The following is a 24,031-nucleotide window of genomic DNA, read 5'->3' as shown; positions in this document are numbered from 1 at the left end:
GAGAGAATTAGTGATATAGAAGACCAAATGACAGAGAATAAAGATGCTAAGCAAAAGAGAGACAAACAACTACTGGACCATGAGGGGAGAACTCAAGAGATAAGTGATATCATAAGACGAAACAATATTAGAATAATTAGGATTCCAGAAGAAGAAGGAGAGAGGAGGGCAGAAGATATATTGGAACGAATTATTGTAGAGAATTTCCCAATATGGCAAAGGCAACAATCATCAAAATCGCAGGAGGCACAGAGAACCCCCCTCAAAATCAATAAGAATAGGTCCACACCCCGTCATCTAATAGTAAAACTTACAAGTCTTAGTGACAAAGAGAAAATCCTGAAAGCAGCCTGGGCAAGAAGTCTGTAACATACAATGGAAAAAATATTAGATTGCCAGCAGACTTATCCACATCATCAAGACAGTATGGTACTGGCACAAAAACAGACTCATAGATCAATGGAACAGAATAGAGAGCCCAGAAATAGACCCTCAACTCTATGGTCAACTAATCTTCGACAAAGCAGGAAAGTATGTCCAATGGAAAAAAGACAGCCTCTTCAACAAATGCTGTTGGGAAAATTGGACAGCCACATTCAGAAGAATGAAACTGGACCATTTCCTTACAGCACACACAAAAATAGACTCAAAATGAATGAAAGACCTCCATGTGAGACAGGAATCCATCAAAATCCTTGACGAGAACACAGGCAGTAACCTCTTTGACCTCAGCCACAGCAATTTCTTCCTAGAAACATCGCCAAAGGCAAGGGAAGCAAGGGCAAAAATGAAATATTGGGACTTCATCAACATCAAAAGCTTTTGCACAGCAAAGGAAACAGTCAACAAACCAAAAGACAACTGACAGAATGGGAAAAGATATTTGCAAACGACATATCGGATAAAGGGCTAGTATCCAAAATTTATAAAGAACTTATCAAACTCAACACCCAAAGAACAAATAATCCAATCAAGAAATGGGCAGAGAACATGAACAGACATTTCTGCAAAGAAGACATCCAGATGGCCAACAGACACATGAAAAAGTGCTCCACATCACTTGGCATCAGGGTAATACAAATCAAAACCACAATGAGATACTACCTCACGCCAGTCAGAATGGCTAACATTAACAAGTCAGGAAATGACAGATATTGGAGAGGATGTGGAGAAAGGGGAACCCTCCTACACTGTTAATGAGAATGCAAGCTGGTGCAGCCACTCTGGAAAATAGCATGGAGGTTCCTCAAAAAGTTGAAAATAGAGCTACCCTGCAACCCAGCAATGGCACTACTGGGTATTTACCCTAAAGATACAAATGTAGTGATCCGAAGGGGCACTAAACCCGAATGTTTATAGCAGGAATGTCCACAATAGCCAAACTATGGAAAGAACCTAGATGTCCATCAACAGACGAATGGATAAAGAAGACGAATGGAATACTATACAGTCATCAAAAGAAATGAAATCTTGCCATTTGCTATGATGTAGAAGGAACTAGAGGCTATTATGCTGAGCTAAATAAGTCAATCAGAGAAAGACAATGATCATATGATCTTGAGAGGCAACATGGGGGTTTTGGAGGGTAGGGAAGGAAAAAATGAAACAAGATGGGATCAGGAGGGAGACAAACCTAAGAGACCCTTAATTGCACAAAACAAACTGAGTGTTGCCGGGGGTAGAGGGGTAGGGAGACGGGTGGTGGGGTTATAGACATTGGGGAGGGTATGTACTATGGTGAGTGCTGTGAAGTGCATAAGCCTGATGATTTACAGCCTGTACCCCTGGGGCTAATAATACATTACATGCTAATAAAAAATAAATTTTTTAAAAATAAAATAAAAATTAAAAGAATATTTATCCATAGAATCTCTCATATCAGAAAAGATTATAGCAACTAATTTATACTAAAATGTTAAATGAGTTACCTCTAACCAGGATATCTATGCTATTAAAGGACATGCATTTATCCAGTGAAATTTCTTTCATTATGGAAGTTTCAGGGACAAAGTTAGGGATATTTTTGAGTAGTTGGGGCATGCCAAAATATTCTGGAAAGGGAATATCTTGTTCTACTTATAGGCAAGGACAATTCTTATACAAGTCACCTCACTAGTTAAAGCTAAGGAAGAGTCTTCCTCATTGACAAACTCAGTCAGTGAACTACCCGCTGGTGGAAAAGCACTGAGCAAGGTTGAGAAGCTCTCTCAGATCTGCTTCTAACTGTGTGGCTTCAGTCATTATAGGTATTACATGGAGACCAGTGTTTAGCTGAATTGTTTCCCCCAACATTCATATGTTGAAGTCCCAACCCCCAGTGTGATGGCTTTTGGAGATAGGGTCTTTGAAAGTAAATTAGGGTTAGATGATGTCATGAGGGTAGGACCCTGGTCTGATGGGATTGGTGTCTCTCTTTTAAGAGGAAGAGATGCCGGAACTCTTTCTCTCCACAGGCACTATCAGTGAAAGGCCAAATGAGGACATAGCAAGAAGTCCATCATCTGCAAGCCAGGAAGAGATCGTACCAGAAACCAAATTGACCAGAACCTTGATCTTGGACTTCTGGTCTCCAGAACTGTGAGAAAATAAATTTCTCTTGTATAAGCCAACTAGTCTATGGTATTTTGTTATGGCAGCCCATGTTGATGAATACATTAGCAACAGAATCTCCAAGGTCTTTTTCCTTCCTTCCAGGACTTTGTTTTTCTGTTTGATGACTATAAAATGTGATTCTACCTCTGGGTCACCTATTACTAGCTCATCTGCCTAGTAAGCAGTCCTATTTCTGAGAGAAGAATCAGTGGTTTAACACATTCAGGTAAGTGAAGTCAGGAAGACACCAGGTCTTCAAGCTGTGCATATGTTTTATCAATACTGACATGAGTAAAATACCTGGGTCATTAAAATAACTTCCTTCTTTGGATACTGTATGGATTAAATAAGCACAGAATGTGCCTACCACCAACATACTGAGTTTTCCCCTGAGGTCATATGATTTTTGTTTTCCTTCTCTATCCTAAATTGCTATAAATTTGCAGTACCATAGATTTGTAACTAAAACCAAAGGGCTTAAAGTCAGACTCTACCACTTGTAAGCTGGGTAACTTTGAGAAAGTCATTTAATCTCTTAGCCTTATTTTGCTCAACAGGAAAATGGTGGTAACAACCGCTAATTATTATTCTATTATGAGGAAAAATATAACAATTCATAGAGTAAAGAGAAGTTCTAATTCAGTAATAGTAGAGTGATTGTATTGGACTATCCCAGCTACAAATAATAATAATAAAGGGAGTGAAATATTTCTTTAAAAACATAACTATCTTAAGGTACTGAGAGTGATCGAAAGCAGGCAGTAACTGGAGTGTATTCAATCCATGAAAGAAGGAAACTACAGGGGTAAGATCCATGTTTATTTAGCTTTTTTCCTGAGGGCATCTCTGGTTAAAACAGTGCAGATTCTAGTAGTCTAGCAGAAAGCTGGAGTCTTATTGGCTAAATGTGCCAGAGGATTTCAGTGGAAACCGATGGAAAAGATTCAGGAGAGAAGAAACCTATAGAGTGGGAATCACTAAAACCTTAGTACAAACACCTCTCCAATCTTTGGCCAACTCCAGAATAGAACATGTGAGGCTGTTCATAATGTTCACTGAACATAAGCAGCTCAGTGAACCCAGCTGAAATCAACAGTGAAAGGCAACAGGCCAAAAGTGATATTTCAGCTAGTGCTCACTTCATACGGAGACAGTGCTTGAGGGTTTAACCATGTCAGAAATGCTTAATAAGTACCTTGGGGAGATGCCTGGGTGGTTTGTCAGTTAAGCATCTGCCTTCGGCTCAGATCATGATCCCAGGGTTCCGGGATCAAGTCCCACATTGGGGTCCTTGCTCAGCGAGGAGCCTGCTTTTCCCTCTGTCTGCTGCTCCCCTGCTTGTGTGTGTGCTTTCTCTCTCTCTCTCTCTCTAAGTAAATAAAATATTTAACAAAAAATAAATACATAAAATAAATAAATAACTTGGTCTTTCTATTAATGCTCCAAAAGAGCTATAATATATGGTAAAGACTCAGAATTAAGGGATTCTTATAAGGATTAAGACCAAAGAAACATACATACTCTAAAGATATATAAAACAAATCCTTCTCAAGTTCAACATGATCACTCAGTAACTTCCTAGTAGGAGAAAATTTTTTAAATATTAACTATCTACAATGCATCATGCACAATATCCAATATTATCTAATGTAAGAAGAGAAAAACATGATCTAAAATCAAGGGAAAAGGCAAGTAATAGAAGTAGACCCCCAGAGTGCCCTAGATGTAATTAATAGACAAGAACTTTAATGCAAATATTAGAAATATGTTCAAAAACTTATATGAAAAAATATAGTCATAATGAATAAAGAGAGGGAATTACCAAAAGGCAAATTTAAGTTAAAGAAAAGAACCAAGTGATAATTCTAACAATGACACATGTGATATTAAATATGAAATATTCATTAAATGAAATTATCAGCAGAATGAAAACTACAGGCAAAGGGGTTTGCAAACTTGGAAGGAGATCAATAGAAATTATTTATTTTAAAAACAGAGAGAGGAGTATTGGAAAAAGTATGAACAAAGTCTCAGGGATCTACGCAGCCTGCCTAATATGTATAATTAGAGACTCAGAAGGAGATGAAAGAGAAATATGAGCAAAATGTAATTAAAGTAATATGGTTGAAAACTTCCCAGATACTGTGAAAAAAAGGTCAGGGATAAAAAGAAAAACAAAACCCACAGCAAACTCCAAGTATAATCAACATAAAAAAACCCACATATCAGAGTTAAACTCCTAAAAGTAAAAGATAAAGAGAAAAATCTTAAAAGCAACCAAAGACAAAAGACCCATTACATATGAAGATAAAAATATTATGATGGTGGATTTCTCATCAGAGAGAATAGAAGCACTATAAGCCAATGGAAAGGCATCTTTAAAGTTGAGAAAAATAAAATTGCTAACGTATAAATCTATATCCTATGAAAACATCCTTCAAAACTAAAGGTAAAATAAAATACATTATTCAGATAAATAAATGTTGAAAGAATTAATTGCTAGTACATCTTCACATATGATTGGTAAAGAAATTTTTTCAGGCTGAAGACAGAGGAAATGAAGACTGAAAAAAACCTTAGATTTACAGAAATATAGAATACCAGACTGGTAAATATGTGGGTCAAAATAAAATTTAAGAGCTTATCTTCTAATTTTTTTTTAAAAGAAAATTGATGATGATTTACATTTGAAACTACAATATTGGAAAAAGTCTTTGCAACTTGAGCTAGGAAAAGATTTCTTAGCTACAACAAGAAAAATATGATTTGTAAAAGAAAAAAATAATATAAACTGGACTTCATCAAAATTCAAAATGTCTCCTCTGTAAAAGACACTGGCAAGAGAATGAAAGAAGGCAGACAGTGAAATTTTGTAAAATACATGCCTGACAGGAAACTTTGTCCAGAATATACAAAGAACCTTCAAACTTCAATAAAAGTAAACAAGCCAATTTTTTTTAATTGAGCAAAAGATTTGAGTAGACATTTCAACCAAGAAGACATATGGATGACAACTAAGCACATGAAAACAAGCTCAACATCATTAGCCACTAAGGAAATTAAAAATTAATTTAATAAAATTAAAGTTAAAACTACAGGAAGATTCTATTACACATCTGTTAGAATGATACCTTTCCCTGGGGGCGGCGCGGTGGGGAAGGAGGCAAGTGCTGGAGAGGATGCGGAGTGTATTAATTCTCTTGGACTGCCATAACAGATTACCAAAAACTTGGTGGTTTAAAACACAGGAATCTGTTCCCTCACAGTCTGGAGGCTAGCAGTCCCAAATCAAGGTGTTAACAGAGATATGACCCTTCTGAGGATTCTCAGGAAGAATTCTGCTTTGCCTCTTCCTAATTTCTGATCGTTGCTGACAATTCTTGGTGTTCTTGGCTTGTCACTGCATGACTCCAAGCTCTACCTCCATCTTCACATGAGTGTCTTCCTTCTATTTGTGTGTCTCCAAATCATTCCTTATAAGTATACCGGTCATTGGATTTAGGGTTCACTCTATTCCAATCTGACCTCATCTGAAATTCATTGTATCTGCGAAGACCTTATTTCCAAATAAGGTCATGTTCATCAGTACCAGGAGTTAGGATGTTAACATATCTTTTGGGGGACACAATTTGGCAGTTTCTTATAAAGCTAGGTATACACTTACCATATGACCCTAGCAACCCCACTCTTAGTCACCCAAGAGAATGAATATTTACGTAGATACAACACCTCTATGGAAATGCTTACAGTAACTTTATTCATAATAAGCAAAACTCTTGATGCAGTAATATGGATGGATGTCAAAGGTATTTTGCACAAGGAGAGAAGCTGGTCTCAAAAATCAAATATATGATTCCATTTACATAACATTCTGGAAAAGGCAAAGCTGTAAGGAGAGAGAACACATCAGTGGCTGCCAGGGTTAGAGTGAGAGGGGGATTTAGCTCTAAGGCTGCAAGAGGAAGTTTTTTCAGGTGATGGGACTGTCCTATACCCTGATTAGGGGCTGGTTACACAAATCTATAGTAGTTAAAATTCATAGAAACTATATACGAGAAAAAAGTCAACTTTACTACAGGTGGCTTTAAAACCTAATTTTTAAAAAAGAAAAAAACACAGATACCAGTACATACCTACTAGCATGGCTAAAATTAAAAATCTCATCACCAACCAATATTGGCAATGATGTAAACCAGTGAAACTCTCGTGTACTGCTGCTGGGAGTATAAGGTGGTCCAAACACTCTGGAAAATTATTCAACACTTTCTTAAAAAGTTAAACATAGTCTCACCTCCAGACTCAGCAGAAAAGAAACCCCATAAGAACCAAAAGATAGAGATAGAGATAGAGATAGAGATAGATAGATATAATCTTCAAAGCAACTTTATTTCTAATACCTCAAAACTGTAAACAACTATCAACAGGTGAACGGTTAAAAAAAAATGTAGCATATTCATACAGTGGAATACTACTCAGCAAGATAAAGATATTAAAATTTACAATAATACGGATGAATCTTTAAAAACATGTTGATTTAAGGGGTGCCTGGGTGGCTCAGTTGGTTAAGCATCCAACTCTTGATTTTGCCTCAGGTCATGATCTCAGGGTCATGGGATGGAGCCCCACATTGGACTCCAAGCTCAGTGGGCAACATGTTCCTTTCCCTCTCCTCTGTCCCTCCTTCTGTTTGCACTCTCTAAAATAAATCTTTAAAATAGATGCTAATTTAATAAAGCCAGACTCAAATTCTAAAGCACTCTATGATTTCACATTGATTTAGTCTTTGAACAGGCAAAACTATCATATGGTATTAGAGAGTGAAGTAGAGGCTGAGTCTGAGAACACTGAGACTGGCATGTGGCACATAGGAACCTACTGGGGTGATGGAAATGTCTTCTATTTCTTGACTGGGATCATGTTACATCAGTGTATATGGGTGTATATACATATATATTTAGCAAATCATCAAACTGTACACATATGATGTGGGGGTTTCACTATATGTACGTTTTCTTTCCATAATAAATATATAATATGCAGTAGAAAACCAGTAGAAAACCCAGCAACTGTGCTTTGGACAAGTTATCGTTCAGTTTACGCTAGTTGCTTTACTGGAGTTGTCTACCCCTGCCACATTCACAGCTGAGAAATGGGACCTCCTGGGATAGTGACATGATCTCTTTACATTTGTTTTGTGTTGCTTTTTGTTTTGTTTTTTAAGATTTTATTTATTTGTTTGAGAGCCAGAGAGAGCGTGAGCCCTGGGAGAGGCAGATAGAGAGGGAGACAGACTCCCCGCTGAGCAGAGAGCCCTGTGGGGCTTGACCCTAGGACCCTGAATGAAAGCGGATGCTTAAGGGACTGAGCCACCCAGGCACCCTGGTCTCTACATCTGTATTCACGTTCAGTGTCTAGCATGGTGCTGATACTCCCAAGTTATATTTGTTGAATGAAAGAATAAATGGATTCAATTCAGGCACTATCAGGATTACAAGGGAAGGTCTTCCATTCTAACTGCCCATTCAACGCATAAAAAACCCTCCACTCTTAGCTTTCTTGTATGAAGTCACCTGATCTGGGTGGTACTTTCACTACATTAGGACAATCATCATTTCATCAGGCAAACTATTTCATTGTTGTCCAGCTTGTGTTGAACAAAAAAAATCCCTTTCTCTAATATTTATGTTTAAGCCTACCAGGGGACCTCACAGTGTCATGCTACACTCTCTTCCTCATGGCAGGGGGGCCGTTGGCTTTGGTGGAACAGGGAACAGGGCTAGGACCAGGCCGAAGTAGGTGAGGCACTTGCCTCAGGGGCCATATCTGAGGAAGAGGCGGAAACCCAGTAAGCAAGACAAACAGTATCTTCACGTGGTATTTTCAGAAATCAAATTAGTAAACTGCAGCCCACACAGGAAACCACAGTCCACCAGGGCAAACCTCAAAATGCTTAATGAAGATTTTCTCTTAGGGCTGAACCACGGGATCACATTTCAAGCTTCACCAAACCATAGCCTATTTTTTTAAGGGATATTTTTGTTTGTTCTTTAACAACCCAGAAGCTAAGGCCTCCTCCGCCGGAATAACAAATGAATCCACCTCCCAGCAAACCCGAAGGCTGCTTTTCCATCAAGCAAACTTGCCGTCAGTCTTCCAGTGATAAAGCAGCCTCGCGGATTAGAGTTTGCCTTTTCAGAAAGTGACAAAACAGACCTCCTGGAGCAAAGATGTCCTTAACCAGCTGTGATGTCGCCTGGCCTCTTGAGAAGCAAAAGAGGAGGTGGGAGGTTCAAATCAAGACAGGATTTGCTGCTTTATCCCCTCCCCCATCCTTCCCCTTTCTCCTCTTTCATTCACTATGACCTAAAGCACAGGGCTCCTCAGAGCTCTCATTCCTTTAGCACCTACCAAGTGCTGGGCACTGTGCTTGGTACTTGTCATATGCATTTCTTCACCTTCAGGACAGCCTTGCTAAGCAAGCACTGTTGTTTACTTTGACCCTCTAAGACTCAGAGATGCGAAGTGTCTAACGCAAGGTCACACAGCTTATTTCGGTGGTAGGACTAGGAGTCAATCTGTGTTCCTCTAAGGTCTAGACGGCACACTCTTCAACATGCCCAGGACAGCAGCCTCAGACCTAGTTCCTGCAGCGGTATTTCTCCAACTTCATTTACTTAACGTCTTCTTGATTTTGCTGGGTCTGTGTACCATTACCATAGTCTGCACTATTACATATGTAAGATTCCTTTTATAAATCAACTCATTTTTTAAAATAAATTTTAACTAGAACTGAAGTAAAATTTTGAAGAAACTTTAGATCAATTCATGAATTGAAAATGAGTATCATTTGTCATATGGGCAAAATATAGACAAGGAAAGCAACACAGGGTCATTAAGTTCTGGCCAGCACTCTTGCCTACCAAAAATTCTGACACTGAGACCCGTACATTCTACTAAAAAAGGGACACAGCCAGTGCTAGAGAGGTGTTAAGGTCAAATCAGAATCCAACAGATACTTTTCCTTTAATGGAATCAGAAGAATGAAAGAAAATGAAAGAGAATTACTTTTTTGGAGCTCAAATCAATGTTACCTAATTCCATGTCTGTGTGACACCAAAATTCACCTTGAGTGTCATCAGTGGCTGGTGTTCCTCACACACTCAAATGCTACAGAATCTTTTAGATAGTCGTACAGTGTCTTACAAATGATACATTCCCTCTGAGTCACCATGACCAAAGTCCTCAGGGTGACAGGAAGTTGGGATACACATATTGTTGTCTGGTCTCTACCATGCACCAGAAATAGGCTCTAAGGCAAATTATATCAATTTTCTGAACCTCAGTTTCTTTCTTTCTTTTTTTTTTTTTTTTTAAACATTATCTCTATGCCCAACATGGGGTTTGACCTCACAACCCTGAGATCAAGAGTCACCTGCTCTACCAACTAAACCAGCCAGGTGCCTCTAAACCACAGTCTCTTTATCTATAAAGAAGAGAACTATTCTTTCTTTTATTCCATAAGCCCTTCCAGATCTAAAATTCTCTAAATTTAATCTCATCCTGTCATTTATATTATTTTTCCCAAATTCTTTTATTTAAATTTTATTCTTAGGAATTAAAGCTCTCTGGCCCTCATATTTGTCTTTGGTATAGGACAAATATAACTTACAGTAGTAAGATTTGAAAACCTTAACAGTGATCAGTCTGTCTAATTGCTTTAGATTAAATCTTAAGTAGAAGGTCCTTCACTATAAATTCTCTATTCGGTTCACATGTTACAAAGAAAAAGTACCTAGAGCCAGACAAATGAATTCTAGAACTGGGTCTTCCCCTTACATGTCTGTAGGACCTTGGGCTAGTACCTTCTATGACTCTGTGCCTTATATAAACATAGGTGAATAATTCTTATCCTCTCCAACTTTACAGGATTGTTGTGGAGATAAAATGATCTCATTGATGAGAAAATACTTGAAAAAAAGAAACCCATGTTCAACATGTCATAGGATCATTCTTACTGTCAAATGAGATAAGAGATGTGAGAACACTTTGATAGTCTTATATAAATTGTCAGTTGACCTTGTATAGGTCAGTTAGTCTCTCTGGGCCTGTTTTCTTATTTAAGTAATAAACCCACTCAGGCCCCTTTTATCACTAAAAGTATATAGTTCAAGGATTGATTTATTGTCAAATATGATTACCACACAACATATCACAGTCAGGATCACAGAAAAATAGGTAAGAAAGACCAATGCCTAAAACGAAAGGAGCACTAGGATTAGAGGCAAAAGTTCCGGGTTTGCATCTCAGCTCTGCCGCCCCATAGGCCTTGTGGCTTTCCAAGTCTCCACATCCTCATGAGTATAAAGAAAAGTTGGGCTAAATCATTGTGGAATAGACTTTTGCTGTTCATGCCTCTCTAGCATCTTTCTGTGATGACACTCCACTACTCTTTCGAGATTAGCTCTACCCTAGTACTCATCCATGTGGCTCACATGATACTAACCCCAATCCTTGAACCTCCATGATCCCAGGAACATATCATCAAGGCCTGACCAGAGCTGGTTCCATTTTCCTGGCCTAGCAATTGACTCAGGGATGCGCACTCACCCAAAATGGCTCATTGAAACCATATCCCAGATTCTGCTGTAACTCTTAGGAAGAAGCTTTTTTCCTAACAGGATTGTAAAACATATCGATAATACAAATCTTGAGTCTTTCTGGTAGTCCTCTGTCTCCCATATGCGAAGATGCTTCCTGAGAATGACACCAATTCAGAGGAAAAGCAAAGAATAATGGGGGATCCCTGATTAACACCATCTGGGTTTCTGGACCCAGCCCTGTCTGAGGACAAACACCCAAATTTGTCTAAGCCTGTAAATTATCTTTTCAGCTAAGTCTAGTTCAAGTTTGTGTCAGATGCAACTGAAGGAATTCTGACTAATACGAAGAAGTTCTCAGACTCACTTTGTGGAGTCCTGGAAGCTCCCAAGTGGTGCGTTGGGAACCCGTGACATAAGGCTGGGACAGGCCAAACTAACTGACAGAAGATAGGGCCCACTTGCCCCCATTTGAACAGACCACCCTCTCCTTTATTGGTTTTATACACTGGGTGGAATTTCTTCTGAGGGCAGGTTCCAAGAATACTTGACTTCATGATTTTCTGAAGAGCTCTTTCTGGAAGCCAGAAGATGAACCTTTAAGAGACAGGTGTTCTGACCTTAACCCCTCCTAGAGTAGGGAACAAAACTCAGAGGGCTAAAAAGGGAAGAAGAAAGGACTGTCAATAACTAGAAAGTCTTTTTCCCCATTTAAAAAAAAACAAAAACAAAACAAAAAAAAAACCCACCCCAGCTCAGCCCAGCTGACAGCTACCACATCAGCCCAAGAACGGCAGACATTTTGGCTTTTTAAGAGAAGACAGACACAGACAGACACCTGGATTTTTATGTGGAAATCTGATTTTAGCTGTTGGCAACTAATTCAGTACAATTTTAAGTCACCTTTAAGCCAACAAGATACATCTGCAAACTAAATTAAAAATGTCTTTACTGAGTTTAGAAAAACTCTTCAGTGGGTCTAAGAGTTCCATGACATCATATGACAAACTTAATACATATGTGTACATATGTGTTTTCCTGGGGAGAGCTCCAGCGTTTCCAATTAGACTCTTCTAAGAATCTCCATAGTCCAGAAAAGGTTAAAAACGCTTGATCGACTAAGTGAAGTTTACCCCAGAAATGTTGCCAACTGTATGAGTGCTCATGTGCAATGAACCACCGTTTCCCCAGTATTCTTTTCTTTCAGAGCTAAAAGGTCTATCCTTCCTCTCTTGTTTCTCTCACTCTCCCCTCAATGAGAAAGAACATGATATTACCATCAATTGTTACTGTGCTCAGCCAGCAGAGAAATAAAACATTCATGGGCTGCTAATCCAGCTTTAACCATCGGGAGATTTTGCCTCTGCCCACCCTGGGACAAGCAGGTCACAGAGATGCACACTTGTTTTTGGTTGGGAGGCAGGGTCATGGCGAGATTGGTGCCTGACAACTGGGATTAGGGAGCAGGTCATGTCCGCTCCCCTCCCACGAGCAGCTCACACCAGAGGAGACTCATGTGTTGGCTCACACCTATGCTCACTCACTCATTCATTCCTTTACCAAGTAAGCACAATGAGGACCTCCTGTAGACAGGGCTGTCCTGGGGCCCAGGAATACAGAGACTCTGTCCTGGTCCTCAAATTCACAGCTAAATAATTCTTTATTTTTATAATATGCTTTTCAGTTCACTCTGCAGACTCACTCCTACGATCTCATTAGATTTTCACTAGCGCCCTTGCAACCTGCAAAGACAGGGATCTTAGTCTCATTTTACAGATGAAACCAAAGCTACAGAGGCTTAAATTAGAGCCAAAGTAAAGGTTGAGACAGGTCTAATGTTGCTGTTAGCCTAAATCAAAAAGCTGTAAACTCCATCGTAACAAGAATAATTTCTGCCCAATGTGTCAGTATTATGAAGGTATCAGAACTCATTTACCAGCTTTGGAACAGAAATTTTAAAAGAAACATGCCTCAGTTGAGTATGAGAGCACTGGCCATCCGTGGGAGGTGAGGAAATAGAGAACAAGGGCCTCATAGATTTCAGCCCCATTACTAGGAAAGAAATTATTACTGTGGTTGCTATTAATAACAACCACTTCTGGAACACTTGCTTGCTCTAGGATAACCCATGGTTCCAGATTGCCCAGTACTAGGGAGTTTCTGAGATGTATGACTTTTACCACCAAAATCAAGATAGTCCTGGACAAACTGGGAAGGTTGGTCACCCTTCCTCTGTCAGACATAGCACAAGACCATTCAGTGTGTCCTCTCATTCATTCTTCCTGGAACCCAAAGCAGAGGTTAAATTAGCCTCATTAAACAGACACCGAAACTGATTTCCTAGAAGGTGAAGTGCCTGACTTAAGCAGCAGACCCAGGGTTAAACCAGGTTCATCTAACTCAAAGCCCTGGCCCTCCCAATCCCTTAGGTGAAAATGCTAGCTCCTTGGAGGAGCATTCCCTTCATCTGAGAGAGAGCGAATCTCAAATCATCTGATGACATTTAAAATAAAACAAAAAGAGCTGCATGGAATCCTGGCCACGAGTCTAACCTTGCAGCACTGATGATGGAATTCCACGCACTGCACTGCAGAGACCAGACTCGCAGCAGAAAGAGGGGCTGGAGGGCAGGGAAAATGCCACATTCTGTGCTGCAGGCCACTCTGCTCCCACCATGCAGTGTAGCGCGCATTACATGGTCCTCACTCATTAAAAACATCTCACCCACAGCCTGTTGAAATCCTGAATGAATGTCATGATTCTCTGGACTGTGGAGAAATGTTTTGGCCACCTTCAATTCAGTGGGCAAGCCCTACCCATCCAAGGCCTAGCTTGAATAAAAATAAATATGGCATTTATCTATTTTCCCTGCTAGCATCCAAATTGTTCTTTGAAATGAATAAACTTCTATTCTCAGGCCCATATAATCAACTACCTGTGCATGGGTTCTATTAGTCTAAAACAGTGTCCTTCCTCCACCGACACACATAGACACGAGCTCCTGTTTTATTTTCATCATGGCAATTAGGGAAGGGGGGGGGGAAAGAGGGGGGGAAGGGGGGGGGAGGGGGGTGAAGGGACAGAATGAAACTCAGTGGGGGGGAGGGGGGGAAGGGGGGGGGGGGGGGGGGGGGGGAAGGAAGGGGAGGAGGAGTGAGAGGAAGGGAGAAAGTGGGGAAGGGAGGAAGGAGAAGAGAGAGGGAGGAAGGAAACAGACCTACAGATATATAATGCATTTTATCTTATCATCCCACTACTTCACAGCAGAAATAATCAGATTCAAATGAAATCACAGCTGAGATGTTTTTCATGGAACTAGTAATAATAATAAGCTTTATACCTGTGAAGAGATGCTTCATATGAGACCCTAATTAACTGAAAAACAAAACATGCTGCAATTCCTGATGCTCCCTCTCCTTCATTAGCACAGGTAACCCAGTGACAAAGAAAAGACTTGTACTTTACAGATGAATAAACCTGAACTCCACTTCACACCTTTCTTTTTGCTAAAAGATGAAGACTAGAGTGGTGCTCTTGCTCAGACCCCTAAGGGCCACTCTTACTAAATATTCATTGTGTTTCTTAATGGTTGGGGGTATTGTCCTTTTGGATGGAACTTGTTGTTGTTGTCAGGGCAGGATTATTCCATAGATCACAGGAAAATGGCATCACTGACAGCTTGTCTTCTAAATGTCAGCAGCATCCCCATCTGTTGTGACCAACCAAATGGCCCCAACAGCTCCAGAAGCCCCCTGTGGGGAGGGGCAGTAATGCGCTGGAAGAACCCTGCCAGGACAGCAGGCATAGGAATGGTCTATGAGCTGTTCAAGATCTTCATCACAGGGCCCCTGTGCATGGGAATAGCTTTATCCCATCATACCCCGTGTACTACTCTACCTTCCCCACTCCACGGACACTCACCGAGCAGTCACCCTGTGCCAGCCACTATTCTAAGTGCTAAAGACACACCGGTGAGCAGGAAAGACAAGTCCCACCCTTGTGGACATTCTAATGAAGTCCGGAAAGGCAGGCAAAGATAAAGTGAACTCATAAATAGGTTATTTCAGGTAAGATTATGTTAGGAGGAAAAGCTGTCAGCCAAGAGAAGGGAAGTGACTGCAATCGGCAGGGTGGTCAGGGGAAGCTCTCCAAGGAGATGACATCTTTATCAGGAGAACAGCCATGCAAGGAAGAAGAGAGTCTTAGCAAAGAAGAGCAAACAGGAAGACATGGAACAAGAAAAGTCTGGCAGAGCAGGACCAGCAGGGACAGTGTGGCTACAGCAGAATCGGTAAGGCAGAAATAAGGAGGGGAGATCAGAAAGGTTGGTAGGAGACAAACCACAGAGGGTCTCGTGGCTTCTCAGGTTATTTCACACCTCCGTGGCTTTGCTTTAGCTGTTCCATCTTCCTGGAATGCCCTTCCCATTCCTGCCACTTAGAAAACTTGGTTTTGTAATTTCCTCTGTAAAGCTTCCCCTGATTCTTTAGCTTTCAACTAACATCCCTCTTCTTTCTTGCTTCTACTATACTTGGTACATTTTGTGCTTGATGGGTAAGGGCACCAGCTGTAGAGGCAGAGCACCTGAGTCATAGTAGTTCTGTATCCTTGGGCAAGATACCAAACTTCTCTAGGCATTGGTTTCCTCCTCTTCAAACCTGGGGAAACTCTTAGGACCTCTGAGTACTACTGAGCTAGTGTGAGGATTAGATTTATTGGAAGTGCTTTCAATAGTGCCTTACACATAGTAAGTGTTCATTCAGTGTTGTTACAAAACACTCTCTTATGCTCTTGCATGTCCATGTCTCTCTAAATAAATTCAAATATCCCTGGAAGGCATGATATGAGTCATGCATCTTACACACGTGTCCTCCATAACTAAAACTGTGCCTGAAACACAGAAGATGTCCAGTAAAGATGGTAGCAGGGAAAGAGAAAAGGAAGGAATGCAAAGGATTAGAAAGCAAGAGAAGAATGGCTTTACACTTCTCAGAGTGTACACATTTTGCTTATTTCATTTTCATAGCAACTCAGTGAGCCTGCAGAGAAATATTTGTTTGTCCCATTTCACAGAGGGGAAAGCTGAGTTTCAGAAAAGTGAATGACTTGTTCTTCACTGTGAAAGACTAAGCCAAGAGGCTTCATTCACAGCATACATGGCTCCATCTAATGCGTAGGATATCCTCATGGGCAACAAAAACAATCACTGGAATCCTTCTGTTTGTAGAGGACTTTGTGTTTATGAAATAAATTAACACAAATACTTGAAACTTTGCAACGTTCCATTGAGGTGATTAAAGTGGCCCCTTTCCACTTTGCAGGAAAGGAGGATAGGGCCCAGATAGCTTAGGCCTCACATTTCATCAGCATTAGGACTGGAACAAAAACCCAGTCTTTCTGGCCCCCATTCCAGGACTCCCTTCATTCTCGCATGGTTCACCTGACAGAGGGACTAGAGACCAGCAAGACGCTCTTAGGTTTTGTTTGGATTCTTCTTCCCCAATGGTTTGGTCCTCTTTCTTCAGTGCCAGTAGTCCATACCCATTTTTTAAAAATAATAAAATGGGAAAAAATATTTATCGTCTAGCAAACATGTGGGTGATACTCAAAAATGATCAGAACTGTGTTCCTGAGCCAGTTGCTATTCTGGGCACAGTCAGTGACTCACTGGCGACCTTGGACAAAAGAGAGGTAAACTTTATTCCTCTGACAAGTTTCCATTTCTCAGAACCCAGAGTCACAAGCAACACAGTTTCTGACAAGATTTCCCCATTTCCAAAGTCTGCATGAGCCCTCCAGAGATAACAGATCTGCTGGGCCCTCCACTTCTGACAGATTCTGACAAACCTATTTCAGGCTGAAGCCACCAAATGGAAATATAACCTGGAACTGATGAGTCTACTGAGTTGAAATTTAAGTGGCTTTCTTTCTTAGCTAATGAGTGGTGCAGGTGTGACCAGGACACACCATGTTGATTCCTAGTGTTAGGATAATGGCAGACTCACCTGACAGCTTCTTTGTTAGATACGCCCAGAAGAAAGTACATAGAATCTTCTAGAGCTTCCAAATACCAAAGGATCACAACCCTGAGACGCCGGGATTGGCCTAGTAGGAGCCAATGTCCAGGTAATGTTCCTTTCACAGTATGTGAAATGACTACCCCTAAATTAAATGCTACATGGAGAACATTCCTACACTTCTTCGACCAGTATTTATTTATTGAGTGTTTATTGAATTGAGTATGGAGTTAGGTGCCAGGCAAACTTCTCTGAACAAAAGCTTCCCTTGGACCTTATAATCTGGTCAAAGAGGCAGATATCAAGTAGACAATCACAAATAATTATTGAACTATAATTGGGCTAGATGCTGAAAAGTATAGCAGCTAAGGGAGTTTGTAACGGGAGACCTGCCCAAGTCTGGAGGATAAAGTGGGCTTCCCTGAGGAAGTAACACTGAAGATGAGCCCAGAGAGGTCAGCCGGGAGGAAAGGGCTTTCTAGGCAGAGGGAACAATGTGTACAAAGACACTGAGACATGAAGAAGCATGGAAAACTTAACAAATTGAAAGCAGAATTTCATGGATAGAGAACAGGGTAGAGGTGTGGAGAGGTGAGAGGACAATGAGGAAGAACACAGAGTTTGCACGACTGAGAAGCTAACAGTAAAGAATTGAGGCTCTAATCATGACTATGCCGTCCCAAGGAACATCAGTCCTCTCATCCCATATGGAAATACCTGGGTGAGCCAGGCCCTGAGCCCACATCAGGTGCATTCCCCAGAGAGTGATCAGAAGGCATCAGAGTTCATGTGCTCAAGGATAAAATATAGAAGAGATAATTTCTCTAAAGAAAGAAAGGAAGGAAAGAAGGAAGGAGGGACAGAGGGAGGGAAGGTAGAGAGAGAAAGAAAGAAAGAGAGAGAGAGAGAAAGAATTTCTCAGTACCGCTTCATTATCATTCCTAGAGCCAGAGAAAACCAGTGTCCAGTGTGATGGCCTGACCTAGTAAGAGCCTTTAAATACACTCAATTCAGTGCTGTAAAGTCCAAATACTTGACAATTGACAAAACCAAAGCCAAGTAGATCTTTCTTGGTACTTTTGCTTTCAGTTCCTAGTCTGCAAAGACACAGACATTTTACCTGTACCTGGCTTTTTAAAATAATATTTATTTATTTGAGAGAGAGACAGAATGATCAGGAGGGGCAGAAGGAGGGGGAGAGAGAAGCTCAAGCAGAGTTCACGCTGATCAAAGAGTCCCACGAGGGGCTCAATATTAAGACGCTGAGATCACAACCTGAGCCAAAACCAAGAGTTGGATGCCTAACCGGCTGTGCCACCCATGAGCCCCTACCTCTACCTGATTTTTAATGACAATTATAGAAGACCAGAGTGGAAAAAGCCTTAAAGGCTTAATGATGATCATTTCATAGACCATCATGTTATACATACACATATGTAGACATAGGTATGTGTGTGTGTGTGTGTGTATTTATATATATACACACACATACATATGCATATATGTATATTTTCTCTTAATATATGTATATATTTTCTTAACTGGTCCAGCATTTCTGGCTATGATTTTGTCAAATAAGGGCATTTTAAAAACAAACACAAAAAAATTTCCATCTGTGTATTGCCATCATTTCATTCAACAAGGGAGGAGACATTTTGACCAAAAATTTCAAGAGAGAAAGAACATAAATTTAAGAATGAATAATCTTTCCTCAAAAAGCAGAAATGATACATTCACACTAACATTTTCACCATAGATGGGCCAACCAGCACTGGAAACCAGTGACCTAGAGCCCTGCTCTCCAAACAGCACTAGAAACCAGTGTCCTGGAGCCCCGCTCTCCAGTACCGTAACCACTGGCTATGTGGCCATTGAGCACTTGAAACATGGCGAGCTGAAATTAAGAGGTGCCATAAGGTACATGAGATTACAAAGAGTCAGTAAGACAAAAGTGTGAAATGTATCATTAATTATCATACAGTGATTGTGGATTAAAATAATATTTTGGATATACTGTTGGTTAAACAACTTATTAAACTTAAGTTCTCCTGTTTTACTTTTTTAATGTAATCACTAGAAAATTTAAAATCACTTATGAGGCTCACTTTGTATCTCTGTTAGACGGGGCTGGCCTAGAGCAACTCTCCCATTGCGCAGATGGAGAAATTCAAAGAGTTGTCGTACAAAGTAAACCACTCAATAAAAAGACAGTGCTAACAGTGGGGTATGGATATTGTTAAAAGAGCATGGAGTGGAAATTAGGAGACAGGGGCTCTGGTCTTGGCGAGTGTCTCTTTCCAGGAGGTTGGGGTGTGGGGGAAGGAAGGGCTGCTGGTTCCTCAGCATTCAAGTGAGGGGGTTGGGTCCGCTGGATCTGAGGTCTCAGGCAGTTCTGACATTCTGAGCCTCTCACCCTCCTGCCTCTGAGTGGGCCATCACTCACGCTGCCCAAGACTGGAGGCTAAGTTTCCATCTCTGTAAGAATCCCCCCGAGAAGGAGACCTGGAGAACCCCATGGCTGACACATGTCGTAGTGTCACAATATTGATAATGTTCCCTGGGAACACAGGGGCCGCCCGCCTCCAGAGCTGAATGTGTAATTGTGTAATGTGGGCAGGTGCTGAGCCAAAGCTGTCAGTCCTGTTCCTCAGCACAGAGCGCTCCTCTGACAGAAGAGGCTCCTTGGCGAGAAGGGAAAAAAAAACATCTATTGAGGATTTACTCTGTATCCAAGACTGGTTAACGTACTGTTATGGGCTGAACTATGTCCCCCTAAAAAAGATAGGATGAAGTCCTAAATCCCAGTGCCTCAGAATGTGATCTCATTTGGAAGTAGGGTCTTTACAGAGGAGATCAAGTGAAAATGAGATAATTAGGGCGGATCCGAATTCGGGATGACTGATAAACTTTATAAAAAATAGAATTTAGACCCAGAGACAGACACAAACGAAGGAAAGATGACATACAGATACAGAGGGAGAGGACAGTTATGTGACATCTATAAGCCAAGGAACGACAAGGATTGCTGGCAACAGTAAGAGTTATACGAGGCAAAAACGGATTCTCCCTGAGAGCCGTCGGAAGGAGCATAGTTCTGCTAACACCTTGTTCTGTACTTCGAGCCTTCAGGATTGTGACATAATAAATGTCTCTTGTTTTGAGCCACCTCGCTTACAGTGCTTTGTTACAGTAGCCTTGGGAAGCTAATGCATACTTCAAATCCATTACCATATTTAATCCTCCTAACGACCCTTCATGGTAGGTGTTCCTATCATTGCCTACTTTGCTGATGGGTAGAAAGGGTAAGTAACTTGCCCAGATAATAGAGTAGGAACCACAGTTAAACCCAGTCATCCTGGGGAAAGAGTATGAAAGAAGACCTTAGACCAACCCTGGATCTTCACTGTGTGACCCTGGGAAAGTCATTTCACCTGTTGGGCCAAAAGAATTGATGGCATGGCTTCCAACTAGGATGATGACTATGAGGCCTAAAATAAATTCATAAAATAGTATTTATAGATGTTGATGGGTTAAATGTGATAAAGAAGAGGGAAGAGTAAAAAAATCTGACAGTTCCATATTCTAACCAGTGGAGGATTATCACCCACCACAAGGACCATCACTGTCACCACTGTGACCACCATCTCTCCTACAATACCCTGACTACAACCATACCTGCCCCTCTTGCTATCAGCGCGCCAACAGTCTCATTCCCACTCCATCACACCACCACATATCCCATTTACTGATGGTTTACTATGCACCAAATGGAGTCACTTTCCCCATCTTACAGATGAAGAAATAGGCTTGGGGAGATTAAAAAAAAAAAGAAAAAAAAAAAAAAAAAAAAAAAACAGGTTGCAGAACTAATAAAAAAAAAATTTCTAAAAGAAGGAATTCAAAGTCTCTTACAATTCCTCACATAAACCTCCACCTTACTTCTATAGGGTTGAGATCAGGAATGAGCTAGTCCCTCCCCAAAGAGGAGGCATGTTGGTTTGCACTGCTGAATTCCAGGACATCCTATGTTGCTCCGGTGTCAGGCTTGCAAAATGATAGAACAGGCTGCTATATAAACAAATGGACTCTTTCTCCTTCTATCTCCTTCCACAAAGCCCGAGTCTGGCTAATCTGTTTTTGCCCAAAGCCTACAGAAAGGATATCTTTTGAAGACTATTCTAGAAGAAAATCCAGATTAGTATTTTTTTCTTCCTCTGTATCTAGAGCATCTGGGACCTAGCCTATAAGAGCATTGGGCAAGTAACCACACATTTTTACACACATTCTCTAGCTTTCTGTGCTACCATATATATGGGTTGTCATATGAGAACAGGGATTCGAGTTTGGCCTTAAGGCTAGAAATTGAACAAACCTTTCAAACTACCTTGTTTCAAGACCACTCAAATTCATCAGATGGAGAAACAAATCCTCCACGAGTCCAGCTTGATTCACCTTCAGTTCTAGGCCAGGTATGGGGTCCAAAACCACAGGTAATAATCAGATTATTCCTTTTGCTTTCCATAAATCTCCTTTGAGGATCTTGTAAGGACTGGTGGCCCACTGAAGATAGGATTCTTCTTTACCCACATAATCAAACACCATCATATTATTTTCTTAATCTCACCATGATCTCTAATAGTGGTATTATCCATGAAGATAGGAAATGTAGTAAAATGAATAATTCCAGTGATGGGTGGTAATGGCAATGGAAGTAAATGTCCTTTTGAGATGCCAGTGGACATCTCTGGGGCAGCTCAGTAAACAGGAGCTCAAGGAGAATTCTAGACTGGAAATGTAGATTTGGTCATAAGTATATAGAAGGTGACCGACATCATAGAAAAAGATGCAGTTTTGTTGGGACAATATATACAATGAGAAGACAAAAGCTACAGGAACGTAATCCTGAGGAACACTAACCTAACCTTTCTGAGCCTCATTATTCTTGTCTGTAAAATGAAGATTCAAAGTGTTTGGCGATGAGGACTGAATGACCTAATACATGCAGACATTCAGTAGTTTCCAATTTATAAAATATGCTAAATAAATGTCAATGGTTAATTTTTATTCCTCAGAGATGGCAGGGAATGAGCTAGGGGTAGAAGCTGGTCAGAAGTACCCATACCTAGGAGCACCTGGGTGGCTCAGTGGGTTAAAGCCTCTGCCTTCAGTTCAAGTCATGATCCCAGAGTTCTGGGATCGAGCCCCACATTGGATTCTCTGCTCAGCAGGGAGCCTGCTTCCCCCCACCCCCGCCCTGCCTGCCTCTCTGCCTACTTGTGTAGGCCTCTGTCAAATAAATAAGTAAAATCTTTAAAAAAAAAAAAAAAGAAGTACCCATACCTAGAAACAGCACCATATGATGGCTTCTATTTTACTCTGAGCAGTGAGGGACAAGGGACATGTAGAAGGATCATTGTGTAGTATGAGGTAGACATCTGAGATGGGCACCCATAAATGTGTAGAACTAGAAAATCACAGTGTTACATAATTTTTCTCCTCTATCATCATCAGCCCCAGTGGTGTGACCCAGGCCTAAGACTGGTTAAGTAACAAACAGGCTTGGGAGTTGAGGAAGTAAGTGGATAAATGGATGTGGTAGTTGCCCTGCATCAACAGTTGTGGGTTAGGTTATGAAACTGTGAATATATTGTGCCAGAGTTTTGAGCTGGTCCTTGGAGTAACTTCTTCCACTTCCACTTCCACTTATACTCAGCTCTTCCTTTGACACCACCCATCCTGATTAATCTCCTTGTTTCCTCCACATCAGACTCTGAGCTCCGTGGAAGTAGGACAATATCCACACCACACTCTGCACGTTGTCCATTGTGAGTAACACTGCTAAGAACATGAACTCTGGTGTCATTCAAACCCCAGCTCCATCATTCACAATCTGTGGAACTTTGGCAAAATTATTTAAGACTGCTAACTAAGCCTTCATTTCCTCATTGATAGAAGGGGGATCCTACTTACTTAATAGAGAAGTTTTACGATTTAAATAAAATAATCCATGCAAAATGTTGAGCACAGACCCTGATCATAACAAAAATCTCAACAAGTGTTATTTGTTCTAATAAATGCAATGATTTGAAACCAGCATGCAGCATCTTTGGGGGTGTTGGATCAGATCAATTGTAACCCAGAAGGGAATGTCATAATACAAAGTTACTGGTGGAATTGAGAAAAGACATGAAAAAAACATGAGGGCCACTACAAGTTGGAGGCAGCTCTCCCCATTGAGACTGCAAAAAGGCTGTTTGCCAGGGCCTCTGAGCTCAGACATCTTCTCCAACATAATTGAGAAATATGTTCCTCTTGCATTCCTAATTGGAATATAGCAGATGGCAAAGACATTTGTTTAATGAAATATGTCCATTCGATTAAGCTGGGCCATTGGGGATTTAGGACTTCAATACAATCTCATTGCTATCCTTCCCCTTTGGAGACCAGGGAAGTTTCAGGGATGTTTCAGAGATTTTTACAAACTTGGATTAAAGGTCGGAGGGGGAACAATGCCAGTGGAGGAGTCTAGAAACCGAAAGCTAATCTTTTGAGTTTCTGGCTCTCTGTCTGTTTTCATCTGCGGCAAAGAACCATGGCATTGCACGTCTCCCATGTGAGCCCTAGGCGTGGGTGGAGCACAGAATCAATCAACCAACCTATTTCTGAGCCAAACAAACTGAACTGACTGGGATCCTTGACACATAGGCTGCACGTTTCTTCCTCTGTGGCCTACTTACGCTAGTCCCTCTGGCTAAGACACCTTTCCCACTGATTTCCATATGCTTGAGACCCTGCTTCTATAGGTCTATGTACACACAAGCATAA

This window comes from Lontra canadensis, unplaced genomic scaffold (genome assembly GCF_010015895.1).
Source record: "Lontra canadensis isolate GAN:19392208 unplaced genomic scaffold, GSC_riverotter_1.0 scaffold5, whole genome shotgun sequence".
Classification (NCBI taxonomy): domain Eukaryota; kingdom Metazoa; phylum Chordata; class Mammalia; order Carnivora; family Mustelidae; genus Lontra; species Lontra canadensis.
Note: the sequence above shows the minus strand (reverse complement) of the source record.